Source organism: Crotalus tigris, unplaced genomic scaffold (genome assembly GCF_016545835.1).
Source record: "Crotalus tigris isolate CLP2741 ecotype Arizona unplaced genomic scaffold, ASM1654583v1 scf7180000017672.2133156, whole genome shotgun sequence".
NCBI lineage: Eukaryota > Metazoa > Chordata > Lepidosauria > Squamata > Viperidae > Crotalus > Crotalus tigris.
In genome coordinates, this window is record NW_024096557.1 from 1659548 (window position 1) to 1677592 (window position 18045).

The 18045-nt window shown below is 42.8% G+C and overlaps 1 protein-coding gene across 1 annotated transcript in view; it reads right to left on the reverse strand.

The window, feature by feature from the left end:
- The window catches only part of SAMSN1 (SAM domain, SH3 domain and nuclear localization signals 1), a 125282-nt gene extending 108126 nt beyond the window's left edge, over nt 1-17156 (reverse strand). The window contains exon 1 of the mRNA XM_039337239.1: nt 17115-17156. The gene's annotated coding sequence lies outside the window, so the exon portion shown is untranslated. The remainder of the gene's footprint in view (nt 1-17114) is intronic.
- Between the last annotated feature and the right edge of the window lie 889 nt (nt 17157-18045).

Genomic DNA, 18045 nt, shown 5'->3' on the forward strand with positions numbered 1-18045 from the left:
AATATACTCTAAACATTTTCTAGTATCATACTTATATTATTATCCATCATTCTGTATAAACTCCCTCCAAAACACAAATTTAAACATTACTTTCTTTGAATATCTATACCTACAATATAAAATCTAATCTCTCCCTCTTTCTTTATCCTAGAACACAAAAATAAACATATAAACCTTCATTATACCATTAAAACTAAATACTCTTTGAATACTTAAACTAAATACTTAAACTTAAACTTCTTATCTAAGATTTTCATTCAATTTCCATAATCTTCTCTCCTATCAAAAAAAAACCTTAAAAAACATATAAATCCTAAACAAATCTAGGTACATTTAATTAAACAAGTTATCTTCTCTTAAAAATAATAATAATAATAAAAAACCCCAATCATTAAACACATTATAATATACTCTGAACCTTTTCATATCATACTTATGTTATTATTCATCATTCTTTATAAACTCCCTCCAAAACACAAATTTGAACATTACTTAAAACATTAGAATTCCCTTATACACATTTAAATCTTTACCAATAACAAATTCCATCCACAATAAACACATTCCTTATCAGTCTCTCTTGTCCATAAACCTCAAAAGAAGTGCTTTGAAAACTGCCCTTAAAGCTAACTCCAAAAAGTTTGTAAATCTTGCTTCTCCCACAGACTCAGTACTCTTTTGAATACTTAAACTAAGTACTTAAACTTCTTATTTAGAATTTTCATTCAATCTCCATCCTTGTATCTATAAATCTCGAAAGAAGTGCTTTGAAATCTGCCCTTAAAGGTAGCTCCAAAAAGTTTATAAATCCTGCTTCTCCCACAGATTCAGGAGCCAATACTTGTGAGGCTTCTTTAAACTCCTTCTTCTGTTACTCTTTTTCTTTACGATTATATGTTGCACGAGTTGTCCTCTGCTCCTTCATCTTGACTTGTTGAGGCCCCTCAAACTGAGATTTCCCATTTTTCATTAATATAGGCTCTTCAGACTGCAATTCTACCCTTAAAGGTTGCTCCAAAAAATTTATAAATCCTACTTCTCCCGCAGATTCAGAAACCAATAATTGTGAGGCTTCCTTAACCTTCTTCTGTTGCTCCTTTTCTTTACAGTTATATGTTGCACAGGTTATCCTCTGCTCCTCCATCTCAACTTGTTGAGGCCCCTCAAACTGAGGTTTCCCAATTTTCATAAGTATAGGCTCTTCAGACTGCAATTCTACCTTATTTTCTTCCAAAGCTTTAAACTTAATAGATGGCGATGAACATACCCCCAGGACCGAAGTATAAAAGTCTTTTGCTTGAGAAACAGTATTAAGTCTATAACATATCCCCAGGTAATTCACCACCATTCCAATCGGAACATCCCATCTGAACAAGATTCGTCTCTTTTTAAGTTCATCTGCTAAAAAAGCAAACTCCTTTCTTCTTCTTAAAATTTTAGATGGGATCTCCTTTAGAATTATAACATCTTGTGAAGCAATTTGAAATCTCTTCTTATAAAAAGCTTGTATAATTTCGTTGCGCAGGGATCTTTTCCCAAAGTAAATTACCACATCTCTTGGCAAATTATTTTGCACTGCCACCACAGAGTTAACTCTAAATAATTTTTCAATTTCACTAAGTATTTCCTCTTTTTCTTTATTCAAAATCACAGCAAAGTCCTTTGCAACCATCTCTCTCAGATCTCCTTGCACAGACTCTCCCAAACCTCTGATTCTTAAGGCATATTCCATTTGTCTATATTGAAGCATAAGAATCTCATTTTCCATTTCTTTTTCCATGCTTTCAAATTTTCCCTCCATCAATTCCACTTTTTCTGTTACCTCTTCTACACGAGAGTTCAGCTTTTCAAGAACAGAGGCAACTCCTTTTAGAGCCAAAACTATCTCTTGCCTCAAAATCTTATTATTTTCCTCTAAAATCTCTTTCATTTCTGCCCTAATTTGAGATATAACATTTCCCATCATATCTTGCAAATCCTTCACAATTATTGGCTGTACCAAGGAAGAGGGTGAAGCTATTGATTTAGGTTGTTGCACTGATGATAACACTGAAGAAGAAACCACCTTAGGAGCTGTAGGAATTACTGGACGCTTTGGAGCTATCTTAAAAAAAATCTTTACTCCTTCTTAAAAATTACAAAAATTAAGAAAAAGAAAAAGAGAGATTAAGTCCCAAAAAATTCAAAAAATCCTTCAAAAGGAGATCATTATAACAAAAAAATACTGAACGCTTTGGAGCCATCTTAGAAAAATCTTTACTCCTTCTTAAAAGTTACAAAAATTAAACAAAAGAAAAAGAGAGATTAACTCCAAAAAATCAAAAAATCCTTCAAAAGGAGATCATTATAATAAAAAGAAAGGAGTTAAAAAAAGAAAAGGGAAGAAGAAAAAAATAATTAAATAGAAGAAATCCATTCCATTTTTTTAAAAGTACAAAAAGCAGAACAAAGAAGTTAAACAAAAATAATAATGCTTCTAAAATCCAAACCCAACATCAAAATCAAATCCACATTCCGTTCCAATCATTAAAAAAAAAGGAAAAGGATAAAAAAAACATCAAAAAGCCTGCCGATCGCCATTCTACCTTCCCCCCCCCAAAAAAAATGAAAGGCTTGCCGATCGCCATTTTACTTTCCCTTTCAACAAAAGGAAAAAAATAAAAAGAGGGAATATAAAAGTAAAAGTAAATCTTTAAACTTAAAATCCAAATAAAATCAAAGAAAGCAAAAGCTAAATCCTCTACTCAGCTCTGTCCGCCTCTAAAAAAAACTCACCAGATCACTTTAATCGCGGAGGTGGTTGCAGCGGCTTGTTTTGTCCCTAGGGACAAAAGCAGCTGGGAAGCAGAGACAGTCTGAACTCCGTGGGAGCACTCCTCTCACCCCCCCAAAAAAAGCCTTGGGGGTGCATGAGAGTGGCTCTACCACTATTCAGACAACCCTCTTCCCCCCCTTTGCCCGGGAGGGGGATTTTGAACCGCTGAACAGCTGATGGCCGCTGTTCATAGCGATTCAAACACTTACCCAGGAGGATGGCTACAAAGTAGCTGCCATCGCGCGCGCAGATCCACCAGAAGTCTCCCTAGCAAGGTTATTATCCATCCAGTTTTGCATGTTTCATGCAAATCAGTTTTTTAAAAGTTAATACAAAAAAATTAACCAAAAGAGTGAAGGAAAAAAGCTGAAAGAGACAGAACTGTGGATGCAGAGATTTTAAGAAGGATTTTAAATCAGGATATATGTAGTTCTGAATTAACCATGGCAGCCTGGCAAGGAGTTGACGTTGAGGCTTTCTAGAGAGACTATGAAAATGTGGTTTCCCTTGTCACCCCAGGATGCAGTTTTGGCAGACAGCTGAATTGTTCTGCATGCCATTGTCAATTGTTTATGCTCAATGGAGCTGATGCACACTGAATCTCTGAGTTAGTTGCAGCTGTGGGAAGGGAGGAGATCATTTGAGGATAAGATTAGTCTGCTTACTCTACTTAGATTTTTCTAGGAGCCAATCATGGGATCACATTAGACCCTTTTCTAAAGGAAAGCATTCCAATTGGAATTATTGTTGGAGAAAGCTGCTACCTATTTTATATAATCTCCTATAATATCAAAATAAAGGAATAATGTTTATAGTCTTACAAGATTTTTATCTTATCAGCCATCCTTATGTGACTGTACTAGAACTTCAAAATATTCATCTCATTTTTGTGTTAAATTTATTCAGAATCTAGTAGGATGTCTAGTACTGCACCTATATTATTTTATATCTTAAATACCTTATTTCTCTTCCTTTGAGCATCCTTCATGAATTTATAAAATGTAATCACATCTCCCTCAAACAAATTTTGCTATCTGAGGTAAATTATATTACCAAAGTATAATGTAGAATTTAAAATTCTATATCTTTGTTATCTTTATTACACATATCTGGACATTTTGTTGACTAATGAGTACATTCATCATCAAGATGTTATAAACTTCTTCACTCTTTCTAGTGGTTAGGATTTCATTTGTTCCATTTTGTGTTTCCATATTCCAAATTATTTGCTAATTTTTTGTATTACAGTTCTTTTGCACTCTGAATCTTGTGCAGCTCTGCAATATCTATTTGATAGAAAATGGACAAGGATGCAGGATACAAAAAAAGTACTATCAATGTTATAGTCCTTGAACAATTTAGTTAATTTACAAGTTAACATAAAAAAATAATGAACATAAACATACCAAATGTTCTCTTTTAGGACTGAACAAACAGGGCCATCTTTCCCTGTCTATTGTTTTCTAGACAAATTGAACTCAAAATGCCATACTTTTTATATCTATCTATCTATCTATCTATCTATCTATCTATCTATCTATCTATCTATCTCTGTGTGTGTGTAAATTAGACACTAGAAAACCAATACAGGTTTTTTCCTTGTTTTCTTTTGACCATAACTATCTACTAATTTATTTATTGAAAATAAATAATTCCATATTCCTTTATATAGTTATGAAATATAAGACATCTAAATGTAATTTGCAACAAGTTGTTATAGCTTTATACTTTTCCTTCAAATAATGGCCTTGTGCATGGAACAAAAACCAGAGTGTGAAATCAAAGTGTGTCTGATAATAAACAAATGTAGACAAGATACTTGTTGTGTCCTCAAAGGCAGGCTCGGGACATTGCAATGGTCCCAGGCTGTTGAAAGCTGCCTGGGACCAGACTGAGTGGCACTGGCTTCACGCACATGTGCGAAGCGCGCCAGATTGTTACCTTTTTGCCTGGGGATTCTATTAAAGGAGACAGAGAGGCCTGCGAGCCTCAGAATTGTGTCGGAGGGAAAACTACTGAGAATAAAAGGCTATTGGAATTACAGAATGTGTTCTCTTCATTTGCCATTGACTCGAGGACGCAACACTGGACAAGAACAAAGAAGAAGATTTGTAAGCTTACCCCAAGAGTCCTGGAGAGAGGAAGATGGCGTTAAACTCAGCACCTGGCCTGCCAGTACAACATCGCTGGAGGTAAGCTGGCTGATAGACCCCTTCCTAAAGTAAGGAGCAAGAATGGCGAAGATAGGGAGACTGTCTGAATTCGATGTGACTCACCCAGAAAGATGGGAGTCTTATGTTGCTAGAGTAGAAAATTACTTTAGAGTGAATCAGGTTAGAGAAGATGGCTTGAAGGCCGCTACTTTGTTGTGTGTCTGTGGTCAAGATGCATTTGAAATTGCAGAAAATTTGGCAGCCCCTGCTCCTCTTGAATCTGTCACTTACACAGATTTAAAGAAGTTATTGAAGGAACATTTTCAGCCCAAGTTGTCTGTTATTGCGTGGAGACACACGTTTGAACAGAGGGATCAAAGAGCTGGTGAATCAGCCAAAGAATACATTGCAACCTTGAGAAGAGCAGCTAAGCCTTGTGACTTTAAACATTTAGAAGAAAGGCTGAGAGACTGATTTGTATGCTGGCTTAGGAACAGAGACTTGCAACAGAGACTCTTTGCAAAAGAAGACATTTCCTTTCAAGATGCCTTGAGAGAGGTCACTGCAGAAGAGGCAGCAGGTGGGGCAGTCAAGAATATGAGGCCTATCAGGAACAACCGAGAAGCAGTCTCCATACACCATGAGGGAGTCCAGGAGAGCTCGGGGGAAGATCCTGAAGATGAGGTGGATCATCTCTACTCATCCAGAGAAAGGAAGCAGAAGGAAGGCAAAGAAAAGTCTTCAGCTGTACCCAAGTGCTTTGGGTGTGGAGGTCGCCACAAGAGGACCAACTGCAGGTTCCGTTCTGTAATCTGTAGAGCATGTGGCAAGCAAGGCCACATAGCAGCTGTGTATCTGGGCCGTCAGAAGGTACAACCCCGAGAAGAATTGCGCCTGAAAGGTACCAGAGTCCCCAGCCAAAACAGGGTGGGTTTCTGTGCATCACATAGAAGCATCTATAGGACAGGCACACACAGGCCACTTAAAAAGAAACTGTCACTTAAGGTGAAGTTGCAAGGAGTTCCATTGGTCATGGAACTGGATACTGGGTCTGCCTTTTCAATCATTTCTATCCACACTTTCAGAAAGATTTGCTCTAGCAGTGGGTTCCAGGCCAAGCTTAGGCCATCCAATATAGTATTAACAGACTTCCAAAATTCCAAGGTGTGTGTTAAGGGGGAGGCCACCCTTACAGTACAATACAAGGATTTTAAAGGTCCATTAGATGTATTGGTAGTTGGGGGTGAACGAATGAGTCTCATTGGACTCGATTGGTTTGAGGCCTTGGGAATACAAGTTACAGGGCTACACAATTTGCAAACGCCAGGCCTACAAAAAGTCTGCAGAGAGTTTGCAGATGTCTTCAGACCCCAGCTAGGAACTTACAAAGGCCCCCCAGTTTCTTTGAAGCTGGACCCCACTGTCACTCCAATTAGGGTAAAAGCAAGGAGAGTACCCTTTGCTTTAAAAGGAAAAATTGATGCTGAATTGGACAAATTGATCCAGCAAGGTGTTTTAGAACCTGTTGACTCAAGTCCATGGAAAACCCCCATAGTTACGCCTCTCAAGGCTAATGGAGACATTCGCATCTATGCAGACTACAAATGCACCCTAAATAAGGCATTGCAACAGCATGGATATCCTGTACCTGTAATCAGCCATATTTTGGCCTCCGTCAAAGGGGGGCATGTTTTTGCAAAGCTAGATTTAGCACAGACTTATTAACAGTTACCTGTTGATGAAGCTGCTGCTGAAGCACAGACCATTGTAACTCATAAGGGGTTCTCAGAACCTGAGGAGGTCACAGAGAGTAAAAAGATCCCCAAATACCTTGAAGATTTTGTAACCTTGCTGTCAAAGCAAGGAAAGTGAGAGGGTGCCTGCTGTTGTTGGGGAAACTTGAAAGTATGAGTATTGGGCACTTAATTCCAAAACAATAGCCTGGTACCATACTGTAGTGTGGCTAGTGAGTGGCTGCAACAGATGTGCAGGTTACCTGGGTTGGCACACCACGCTTGTGTTGAGGTCACGTATAACTACCTATATAGTTAATAAGCCTCATCCGGGGGGGAAGGGGTGTTGTGTCCTGAGCCGCAATGGTCCCGGGCTGTTGCAAGCTGTCCAGGACCAGACTGAGTGGCGCCGGCTTTGCGCGCATGCGCGAGGCGCGGAAGCACACCAGATTGTTACCTTTTTGCCCAGGGATTCTATTAAAGGAGACAGAGGGGCCTGCGAGCCTCAGAGTTGTGTCGGAGGGAAAACTACTGAGAATAAAAGGCTGTTGGAATTGCAGAATGTGTTCTCTTCATTCGCCGTTGACTCGAGGATGCAACAATACTCATACCATTTATAACACATAGATCATTTTGTTCCATTGCTTCTTTATTTTTGTGGTGTTAGTTTGATAGATGAGGCAACATACTAATTTGTATACAGTTTATGAAAAGTCCTGTGGTTTCATGTATAAATGAAGATTTTTTCAGCCAATCCTGTCAGCAACTGAACTGAAACAACAGCTCACATGTGGCTGTAAAGATCCAGTTATCATGGGAAACTTCAGTTGCTTGTAGCATAGGTATGGGCATATGCCATACTTTTTCCTTTTTGCCCAGTAGTTGAAGAAAGAATATACATCATGATACTTACACGTTGAAGATGGAAAAAGAACTCAGTGTATATGCAGAGAGATAAAATAGAAGCACCCAAGCTCTATATTTCAGAAAGCCAACATAAACCTTAACAAGTTTGTAGCTTTATCAAGACTGTCCAATATAACTATGTGAAGCATTAGTTGTAATATTGGTGATGATATTTTCAAGGACTCACAGGTCATCATTGACATTTGTGAATGTAATTGGCTTGAGGGCTGTCTTGTTAGGCATCTTTTTTTGGATTGCTGAATGAGAGGAGCTTTCGTCTTACAATTGATTTAACTGTTAAATGTTTGTTTGTTTGTTTGTTTTGAATAGGCAGGTGTTCTGCATACACATGCTGCCTGGACTTGAATAAAGAAATGGGTGTTTCCATCTAATGCTAGATAGATGCGATAAAGTATCTTTTATTGATAGGCACAAATGACAGTGATCACTGGGCTCCTTGCCAAAGAACTGCAGAAGAGCCCTGAACAAAGCAAAGTTGTAAGTTATATACATTTGGTTACTTTCATTATATAAGAAATATAAATAATATTATGGCTCCACCTCGGAATGCCTTTGATAAAATATTGAGAGTAACTTTATTATAATTTCACAGCATTCCTCCATATTATCAGGATTTCATTCCTCTAGATCCCTTCTATTCTGCGAGGTAAGCATAACTAGGTCTTTTAATCATTCCAGCAGTCCTTTTGCCATCTTGGTAGCCCTTCACTGAACTTGCTCCATGTTATCCATGTCCTTCTTAAACTGGATGTGCAGGACTGAATACAATACTCCAAGTGAGGTTAAACCAAGACAAGATAGAGCAGGATAATTACTTCCCATGATCTGGACTCTATGCTCTCCTTGATTGTTCTTCAAGACGTTGTTGGTCTTCTTTGTGGCTGCATTATACCACTGGGACATGTTTATCTTGTGATCCATTAATACACCCCAGTCTTTCTCACATGTGCTGCTCTGGAGCCAGATTTTCTCAATTCTGTATGTTTATTTCATTGTTCTTACTTAGATGTATCACTTTACATTATTTTCTGTTCATTTTCATCCTAGTTTTTTTTTTTTCTTCCACTCTCTTAGCTGGCTTTTTTTTTTTCTCTTCCCAAGTATTAACCATTCTTCCTATCATCTGCAAATTTGGGAAGAATTCCTTTGAATTCTTTTGTCCACCTTATTTATAAAATGGCTAAACAGTACCAGGATAGATACCCTACTCATTATGTCCTTTCAACTAAATGTAAACCCATTTATAATCACCCTTTCAGTATGATCCTTGAGTGAATTGTGGATCTACCTTAACAGTTGAGTTGTCAACCCCAAGTTGACCATTTTGTTGATAAGGATGCCATGAGAGACTTTGTTAAAAAACATTGCTATAGTCAAGATATGCTATATTCCTAACATTTGTCTGATTAACCAGTCTAGTAACTATCATAAAAGATCAAGTTGTCATGCCAACAAGACTGAGGTAAAGCTACAGAGTTTAGAAGGAGTTTGTTATTTGGACCCATTTTTCTCATGGACATGCAAATACTGTAGCATTGATCCCCCTTATGTAAGATTTTTTTTGAAACTTAAATGGGGGAAGTGCATTTCTCTGGCTTTTGGGGGGAAGGGGTCTCTCCAGTGGTATTCTAGACCCAGGTCATAAGAGACCAATTGTTAATGAAAGACCAGTTTTGGAAATTTTGCAAACCAATTGAGAACAGAACTGAGAGCATCAATTAGCTGTTTGGGGGCTAGCAGTGCAATGGTAGATTGTTATACCTTTATTTGCATTCCAATGGGTATTGCAGGACCCATGGAATCCCAGTTCACCAGCCTGGGTTAAGGATTGCTCCTTCTTCCTTCATTCTCTCTCTCTCTCTCTCTCTCTCTCTCTCTCTCTCTCTCTCTCTCTCTCTCTCTCTCTCTCTCTCTCTCTCTCTCTCTCTCTCTCCCTCCCTCCCTCCCTCCCTCCCTCTCCCTCTCCCTCTCCCTTTCCCTCTGTATGTTCATGTGTGTGAGAGAGAGAGAGTATGTAAATGGAGGAATAAAAAAGGAATGGAATTAAAGAAAAATATGTGTATTTGAGACAGAAGCATTTGAGGAACAGGAAGCTGAACAGGTTGGAACATTAGAGAATATTTTTCTCTTTTTAAGAATTGGAACATTGTAGTTGTAGGTTAGAGGCTATGCTCCTGACAGCAGCATCTTGTAGATGCTTCGATAGGACTAGTATTACATTACTCTAGTTTTGGATATGATCACTCTATATCTAAAACTTTTTTGAATTCTTCAAAGATTTAAAACTTTGCTCCTTACCTTTTGGATTACTCAAGTAGGCCTTGAAATATTAGTATATTGATCTAGTTAGAAGTGAAGCCTGTTTTCTCAGTCACACTGAACAGTGTCTTAATTTATGACTAGCCAGCTGATTTAGTGCAGTAGTTCTGAAGACTGTTTTCAAGAGAGATATTTCCTGACATGAAAGGAAAGTGTATATTCAGTGGAAAATGCTAACTGGAACTGATGTTATTTCTTCCATCAAGATAAAACTACTGAGCTTACTTTATAGAGACAGTCATTTTTGTGTTTCAGTAACTGCTTTTACAATCATATGTGAGACATGTAGTATGAAATATATTCCATGATTATTGATTCTACTGCAGCAGTTCTCAACCTGTGGGTCGCGACCCCATTTGGGGTCGAATGACCATTTCACGGGGGTCGCCAAACAATGCGATCTGCCATTTTTTTTCTCAGCCGGTGCAGGGGGCGCCGCCGCGCATGCGTGCCGTGCAGGGGGTGGTGCAGAGGGTGCCGCCGTGCATGCATGCCGTGCAGGGGCGGCGCATGGGAGCGGCGCCATGCATGTGCGCCACGCAGGGGGCACCGCCACGCACACACACCATGCAGAGGGGCGGCGCCGTGCATGCGTGCTGCGCAGGGGCGGCGCCGTGCATGCGTGCCATGCGGGGGGGGGCACTGCACATGCATGCTGCGCAGTGGCGCGCATGCGCGCTGTCTGCTTATGACCAGGGTTGCCGGTCTAAAAAGATTGAGAACCACTGTTCTACTGTGATGTCAACAATTTTATGGATAAAAAGCCAAGAGAGGGAGAGATCAAAACAGAGAAAACTTTGTGTAGAAAATGTCTACATAGGATTAGTAGGAGACTTACATTATTAGGGACTCCTGGTAAATTGTAAAAGAAAACTGACCTTTCTCTAAAAGAGGGAACACACTGCAATTGAAGCAGCACCAACTTCAGGAATCTAGGGGCTAAAATCTTTCTAGAGTTAGCGAAATAATCAGATTATCCACATGTGCTCTGTACAGCCATTTTTGGGTGAGTGGATGGTCAAATTACCCACATGTGCTCTGTACAGTTGTGTATGGATGAGTGGATGACAGGAACTGTGTTTTTAGAGTCAGCTTGTGATTGGCTGGGACCTTCTCCAGCATGATTGGATGGAGAACCCACGGATGGGTTGTCTTAATCTATCTGCTCCAATTAGACTAAATCTGAAATTTAGTACCGCCCCCTCTGTGCCAACTGCACCCCAGTTTTAGACTTAGTCTCTTTGCCCCAAGACGCGTTTTGTCTTCGCTCCTGGAGCAGAAAACTGTTTAATTCTATTTAATTACTTAGCTCAGGCTATTATTATTATTTGTTATTTTATTATTGATTCAGAATCGATTATATCTAGAAGAAAGATCAATTATCCCAGTCTGAAGCCTATTCAGGCTGACAGACTCACAATCCTCTCCCTCTGGGGGGGGGAAACTTTTCCCTTCTTTGTTTTCCTCAGTTAGGGACAGCAAGATCAAACCTTTGATTTAGGTCGTTTTCAGAGCCTCATCAAGCCTGGAGGGAGCCTTCCCAGGTCCCTCGGCCCCAGCAGAGAGCAGCAGGTGAGAATTTGGGCGCGGCCCAATTTTCGGAGCCGGGAGGGCCTGTCAGGCCTTGGACGACAGCTTTTCCAGCCGGCCTAATCACATGCCACCAGCTGCTTTAGGAGCCCAGGCGATTCACCTGAACGAGGGCTCGTTGCAGCTTAGACCCTAGGCCTCAAGGCCTTCTTCCAACGGCCGTTTTTTAGGGCGTGAAATTGGCGGCCGCCATTTTGAATTGCCTCCCAGCAGCCATTGTGGGTGTGGCTGAAGCCCCCGGCGGCCATTTTGTATGTGGTTGAGGCCCTCGGCGGCCATTTTGTGAGTGGCAGAAGTCACTGGCGGCCATTTTGTGGGTGGCTGAAGTCGCCGGCGGCCATTTTGTGTGGGGCTGAAGCCTCGGCAGCCATTTTGAGTGTGACTGAAGTCACTGGTGGCCATTTTGTGGGTGGCTGAAGTCACCGGCGGCCATTTTGTGTGGGGCTGAAGCCTCGGCGGCCATTTTGAGTGTGCCTGAAGTCATTGGTGGCCATTTTGTGTGTGGCTGAGGCCAGACTGCCTGGAACTTTCTTCTGAAGGCAGTATTACATCATCGGTGGCAGGATCGTCGAGAGAGCAGGTTCGACCGGGGAGGGCCGGATCGATCCCAAGTGATCGGGGTGCCCATTAACTCCCCGCCCATCCCCCTCTTGGGCTGAAGTATCTCTGTAGACTCCCTTGGTGAAGTACAGCGCCGAGGGGGGCGTTTTGCCAAGGTTGAGACCAGAGCAACTCATCATGGCAGAGAAAGGCAGCGAGCCGGCCAAGAGGAGTTGCCAATCAGAGGCAAGTGGTAAGAGCACCACCAAGCGAGCCCGGCCAAGCAGGGAGCCACAGAGGGAGGAAGGGTGCCAAAGACTGAGAGCGGCCTCCCCAGATCTGACAGACACGATGGGAAAGTCTATTTTGGAGCCCCTTTCTTCGTACAGTGCCTCAGCCCCAGGGGCCTGGTCTCCCCCCAGGGGAATTCCTGAGTCAGATTCAAACCTAACAGTGGCTTCAGGGAGGGGTATAACCGGTCAGGACACCTCAGGGCCCCAGGCCACATTCACTCCCACTGCAGCAGGACTTCGCCCTCCTGAGAACCAGGCCCTGAACCCAAACCTCCTCCAGTCCATGATAGCCCAGGCTGTGGCTCAATTTATGGCCTCCAACACCACAGACACCCCCCCCAGGCCACGTATCATCCACAATCTCCAGATTTGATGGAGGATCCCTCATCGGATTTGGAATCTACAGGGGCTGAACAATCTGGCCTGATTTTGTTTGAGGACGAGGGCATCACTCCCTCTGACCCCACCCCTCCTGTCGGTCTCTTTGACCATTCATTCTTTAATTCCCTGCTACTCAGGGCCTGCACTAGTGCAAACCTCCCCCAAGAACAGGAGACCCCACCTCCAGGGGTCCCCACGCCATATACACCAAGCCCTCAGTCTCGCAGAACAATATTCCCTGCCCTCCCCTTTTTCTGAATATAGTTCAAGAACAATGGGAGAACTTAGGATCCTTCTTAAGCCCCAGTGCAGTAGAGAGAACATTATTCAATGTTGCCCGTTCCCTGGCCTCCCTATTGGAGATTCCTGAGATTGATGAGCCTTGAACTCATTGTCTCCCAATGTTAACATCCCTGGGGACATAAATGAGGCACTTAGGGCGGAGGATAAAAAGATTGACTCCGCATTGCGTAGTTCCCATCTGGCATCAGCCTGGGCAACAAGGGCGGCAACGTCCATGGCCTTCTTCGCTAGGGCTTCAGCCCTTGGGTTACATGAGCTCCAGGACAGGATCCCTCCAGACCAGCTCAGAGCTCACCAAAATCTGGGTAAGTTAGTGGCTACATCCCAGTACCTAGCCGACGCTTCTCTGCACATGGCTAGATACACTGCCAGACCATCGCTGCAGACATCTCAGCACGAAGGTTCCTTTGGCCCAGGAATTGGCGAGCAGACACCAAGACCAAGTGGCGTCTGGCCTCTAAACCTTACACAGGTGGACATCTCTTTGGTAAGGCACTAGGACCATACTTAACTGAAGGTAAGGACAAACGTAAAACTCTGGTTAACTCATGTCACAGAGCAGTTACAGGAGGCTGCCTTTCGACCAGCTCCATCCTGGGACTGGGCCCAGGCATCCCTCTATTCCTTTCAGAGACAAGAACGACAGCAGGATCGTTCAGCATGCAGAAGCAGACCACAGATCCAGGCCAAGCGGCCCCTTCAAGACCGAGGGGCCGTTCCTCTGAACGAGGCAAGTGACCTCACAGTCTCACTTCCCATAGGAAGCCAGCTGGCCCCTTATTCCAGCACTTGGGCAGTCACCACTACAGATGCCGGCTGGTCCCTTATTCCAGCACTTGGACAGCCATCACTACAGATGCATGGGTGTTAGACACTGTCAACAGGGTTTGAGACTAGAAATTGTTCTCAACCACCTGACAATTCCGCTCTTGCCCTATCCCAACGAGCAGGTCCAGGGCTGACTTTATGTCAGATGCCATAGCTCATTTATTACAAATACGAGCAATTGAACCAGTACACAAGACCAAGAAGGACGAAGGTTTTACTCAAACCTCATCGTCATCCCTAAGACTTGGGGGGCTGGAGGGCAATCTTAGACTTGAAAGGTCTAAATCTTACTTGAGGTATAAGAAGTTTAAGATGCAACCACTTCAATCAATCCTGGCCAGCATCAGGCAAGGTGACTTTCTTACCTCAATAGACCTAACTGAGACATGTTTCCTAACCACCGCAAATTCCTCAGATTCAGCTATGCCCATTACCAGTACAGAGCCCTACCATTTGGCCTCTCATCGACACCGAAGGTATTTACAAGGTACTGGCAGTGCTCGCAGCCCACCTTAGACAAATTCCAATCAGAATTCAATGCTATTTAGATGACATACTAATTCAGTCATCATCATTCCGAAACGCTCAGTCAGACCTCGCCCTAGCCATCAAGGTCTTTCAGGAGCACGGGTTTTCTGTTAATTTCCAGAAAAGTCATACAACAACCCGGCTCCTCCATTTGGGCGCTGTTATAGACACGGACAATTGTACGGTCTACCTATCTCAGGACCGAAGGAACTCTATTCAGACTCTTGTATGTCGGATCCTAAGGGCCAGAGTAATCACATTGGCCTCCGTATCACAGCTACTGGGGAAGACGGTGTCCTGCGTGCAAATTGTGCCATGGGCATACCTCCATGCCAGAGAATTACATGGCTTCTCCTTCCATTTCAGAGACTTGAACTCCCTTCAATGGTGGGACTCCCCGGCGCTGTCACGGGGAGCAGTATTAGAACCAGACAGGATTACCATTACCACAGATGCAAGCCTGTTTGGGTGGGGGCACACCTTCACACGCACTGGGCTCAAGGTCGGTGGTCCAAACAGGACCTAAGGAACAATATAAACTGGCTGGAACTCAGAGCCATACATATGGCCCTAAAGAGATTCACCGATATAGTACAGGGCCAACATGTCCTGATTTTAACCGACAACATTACAGCCAAGGCCCATGTCAACAGACAAGGGGGGACAAGGTCCAGGCCTCTCATGCAGGAGGCCAAATTGCTGGGGTCCTGGGCGGAACTGAATCTTCCCTCCATCAGGGCGGAGTACATATCCGGAGTGACCAACCAGCAGGCGGACTCACTGAGCAGAGCAACCGTGGATCATTCTGAATGGCAGCTGGATCCGAAGGTGTTCAGAGAGATCGTGGACAGGTTTGGTTCCCCAACCTTAGACCTTTTGCCTCCCCCACCAACTCACAACTTCCCAGATTCCTTTCTGGGTTCCCACCTCCATCAGCAGAGGGAACAGATGCACTCCGCAGTCCCTGGCCCAGGGAACTGCTCTGTGCCTTCCCTCCTCTGCCGTTTCTTCCTGCCACGATCAGGAAGATCCTTCGCGAACGAGCAGAGGTCCTCCTGGTTGCGCCGCATTGGCCGAGACGCTCTTGGTCGCCGACCTGATGGAGCTCTCCGTATCACCTCCATGGAGGATCCCAGCAAATCGCATCTCCCACATTCAGGGGGAACTACGCCATCCAGACCCTCAATGACTCCAGTTAACCATCTGGCACTTGAGAGGCAGGCCTTAGGCTGAGACTCATATTCGTCAAGGGTCATAGCTATGATTCAGCAATCTAGGTGACCCTCGACGAATAGAATATACGATGCCACATGGAGAGACTCCTGTAATTGGTGTTCAGTTCGAAAAATTGACCTTTTGGCGGTTTCAATGCCAGTTATCTTGGAGTTCCTGAGGGATGGTCTAGACAAAGGGCTTTCCACAAGCACCATCTGCAGGCAGGTAGCATCACTTGCCACAGTTATTTCCTGTGGCAATGAATCCTTAACACATTACCCTATGATACGCTCCTTCCTAAAAGGAGCTAACAACGTCAGACCATCAACTGTACATAGATACCCCTCGTGGGATCTTCATCAGGTTTATAGGTTCTTGTTTCGCACCCTTTGAACTATTGACACTGGTTTGTTTAAACAGTTATCGATGAAGGTGGCATTTCTTGTTGCTGTAACTTCAGCGAGAAGGATATCTGAACTGGCTACTCTTCAGTGAGGAAGGACCTGTGTACATTCCATAAGGACAGGGTAACCCTTAGGCTAGGCCCCTCCTTCGTGCCTAAGGTCAAGTCCTTGTATCCTAAATCTCAGGAAATAGTTTTGCCGGACTTCTGTCCTAACCCATCTAATGAGATAGAGGTTCAGTGGAACAAATCGGATGTGCGCAGGGCTTATATTGTTATATACAGAGAACCTCATCTTTCCACAGAACAGAGGCTCTGTTTGTGTACTATCACCCTTCATCACTAGGTCAGAAGGTTTCTTCAACCACAATACGCAGGTGGATTAGAGTTTGTATTTCTCTGACATACCAGTCTCAGTCACTGCGAGATCCCAGGCATATCACGGCCCATTCCACCGGGGGGCAGCTACTACAGCTGCCTCGTCTACTCAGGCCTCCGTAGAGGGAATTTGTAGAGCAGCAACATGGGCATCGCCCTCTTCCTTTGTCTGTCACTACAAGAGGGATATATATGCATCTTCTACGGCTTCATTTGGCCGCAGGGTCCTAGAACACGCATTAACATTGGGTGGGAACCAGGCCCAATCTAATTCCCCACCCTAGGGACACAGGGCTTTGGTATGTCCCATCCGTGGGTTCTCCATCCAATCATGCTGGAGAAAGGGGCGTTGTCTTACCTGAACGCCTTTTCTCAGCATGATGATGGAGAATCCACTCCCTCCCATTAGGTCAGTTGGCCTGGTCCCCATTTGTTCAGACGCGTCGGACTAAAGTCTGGGTATCGCCTTAGCCTAAAACTGGGGTGCAGTTGGCACAGAGGGGGCGGTACTAAATTTCAGACTTAGTCTAATTGGAGCAGATAGATTAAGACAACCCATCCGTGGATTCTCCATCATCATGCTGAGAAAAGGCGTTCAGGTAAGACAACGCCCCTTTCTCACCAAAGTGGTACCTATTTATCTACTTGAATTTGCATGCTTTTGAACTGCTAGGTTGACAGGAGCTGGGACAATTAATAGGAACTCACCCCATCAAGTGGTGCTCTGGTCTTAAACCTGGGCTGTCAGGTTTCCAGCCATCGTGGCCCCTAAAAAGGCAATATGAAAGAGAAAACATTATTCAGCAATGAAAATTGAGTCTGTCCTGTAGGAGCAGATACCAGCATTTGAATGATTACACAACTTAATACAATGTGTCCTTTTGTCATTGCTTTAATGTATGCTTTTACCTTATATGGTCAAATACCATATACTATATCATGTGAAAGTCCTTTCTTCCCTGTTCTTTTAAAACAGCTGATCGGTTACTTTACCCCCTAGAATATTTTGAAATGAGTACTAATGTACAACTCTGCTTTCCTTGTACACGATGTTATATATAAAGGTGATTTAAAAAGGGCCTCTATTTGGCCCTTTATGTTGCTAATAACATGAATAGCAACATGGTTCCATCCTTTTACAATATCATCCATTTTTAAAATAGTAGAACTGCACACTGTAAATTGTATATACATTTTGTAAGCAATGTCTCTGAGAAAAACTGATTGGGACATGTCCAGCATATTCTATATTTTGAAGCTGAATTGACCAGTTTTATGAATGTCATTATAGAACAATGGGTATCCTATTATATTTCTATTATTGCTATGTATTTAACTATAGGTGTAATCAATCATATATTAAGAGCTATCTATTTTTGCTTGCATGAATAGCTGATTTTGTTTTTTTAAAAAAAATGTATTTAACTTCTGCAGAATAAAAAAAACTTTGATTTTTTTTAAATGAATGGTATTAATGTTTCACTTATACCAACTACAAACCCCTGCTCTGATTATGTATGAAAAACATGTCTAAATACACATAACTGAGTCAGTTTTAAATGTTAAGGGGAGAAAAAGAAAGAAAAAAGCTAAAGTTAATTAAGAAAGAATCTCAAGCTCCTAAATCTACATTGTCTTA